This window comes from Otolemur garnettii, unplaced genomic scaffold, assembly GCF_000181295.1.
Source record: "Otolemur garnettii isolate 467f Iridium unplaced genomic scaffold, OtoGar3 scaffold00127, whole genome shotgun sequence".
Classification (NCBI taxonomy): domain Eukaryota; kingdom Metazoa; phylum Chordata; class Mammalia; order Primates; family Galagidae; genus Otolemur; species Otolemur garnettii.
The window spans coordinates 474,865-476,877 of NW_003852522.1; positions in this window are offsets into that span (position 1 = coordinate 474,865).

Below are 2,013 nucleotides of genomic sequence, written 5' to 3' on the forward strand. Positions count from 1 at the left end.
GGTAAGTGTCTCATTGGCCTAGCCCTAATGCTGGTCCAACCTGGGACCCAGTGTTTGCTCCTTCCATCCCTGGGTGTATGAGGATGAATCCATGAGTTGGAGGCAAGCTAGAAGCCAGGCAAACACCAACCTCATAAACCATCTCCTTGTGCCCCCACCTCCACCCTCCACCGCCAGGCAGTGGTTCCAAGCAAGGTCTCTGAGTCAGACCTGGCTCAGAACCTAATTCCATTTTTTAACCATTTAGAGAAGTTGTGAAGCTTCAGTTGTCTCTTCTGTAAGATGGGGAGAAAGCTCCCACCTCACAGGGTGCCATAAAGCATAAATGAATCTACACTTTAGCCATTTCTCAAACAGCCTGGGCCTCTCCCAAGCTCCAGCCTGACACCTGCACTTGGATATATCAAATGAAATGTACATTGTGGATCTAACCTCCAAAACTGCCCTATCTCCATTTTGTTATTGTTGTTGCAGTTTTTGCCTGGGCCGGGTTTGAACCCGCCACCTCCGGTATATGGGGCTGGTGCTGCCCCCTCCCCTCCAACATCTCCATTTTTTTCATCTTTCCAGGTGCTCACTCAGGCTACAAATTTTGACTTTCCTCCTTCCCTCACATTCCACTTCCAATCCATCTGTTCCATCTTCAAAATAAACCCTGAATTTGCCCACTGTTCACATTCACTGTCACCTCCCTACCAGCATCAACCTCCCTGCTCTCTGGCTTCTGCTCTTGACTTCTGTACTCTGATCTCCCACCTACAATGACCAGACAGTGCCTGTAAACACATGAGTCAGGTCATTGCCCACAGCAAATACCCTCCTGCTCAATGACTCTCACCTCACTTAGAACAATCTGCTCCATCAAACCTCTGCCCTCAACTCCTTCCTCTTTCCTCCCCACCCATTCCCTGCACCCACACAGACCCTCCCTGATCTATTAATTGTTTCCACTTCAGGGCTTTTGCACAGGATGTTCCTTCTGTCCAGAACATTCCCCCACACACACACCCCCCAGTCCCTGTCCCCCAGGGCTCCTCCCTCATCCTCAGGTCTTTGCTCAAATCCCACCTTCTCAGAGAGGCTTTCCCTGACCTCCCCTCTCTAAAATTACAGCCATGGGTGGCGCCAGTGGCTCAAAGGAGTAGGGCACCGGCCCCATATGCTGGAGGTGGCAGGTTCAAACCCAGCCCTGGCCAAAAACCACAAAAAATAATAATAATACTAATAAAATAAAACAGCCACCAGGCTCAGCACCTGTAGCTCAGTGGGTAGGGTGCCAGCCACATACATCGGGGCTGGCCGATTTGGACCCAACTCGGACCTGCTAAAAAAACAACAATTATACTAGACCTCAGACTATACTATAAATCGATGGTGATCAAAACAGCATGGTTCTGGCACAAAAACAGAGAGGTAGATGTGTGGAACAGAATAGAGAACCAAAAGATGAACCCAGCGACTTACCATCATTTGATTTGATAAGCCAGTTAAAAACATTCAGTGGGGAAAATATTCCCTATTTAACAAATGGTGCTGAGTGAACTGGCTGGTGACCTGTAGAAGACTGAAACTGAATCCACACCTTTCAACATTAACTAAGGTAGACTCTCACTGGATGAAAGAGTTAAGCTTAAGACATAAAACTATAAAAATGCTAGAAGAAAGTGCAGGGAAAACACTTGAAGAAACTGGCTTGGGTGAATATTTTATGAGTAGGACCCCGGGGCAATTGAAGCCACACCAAAAATACATTACGGGGACCTGATCAAACTAAAAAGCTTCTGCACAGCCAAGAACCCAGTAAGTAAAGTAAACAGACAGCCCTCAGAATGGGAGAAGATATTTGCAGGTTATGTCTCCGACAAAGGTTTAATAACCATAATCCACAGAGAACTCAAATGTATCAGCAAGAAAAGAACAAGTGATTCCATGACAGGGTGGGCAAGGGACTTGAAGAAAAAATTCTCTGAAGACTACAGGCTTATGGCCTACAGACATATGAAAAAATGCTCA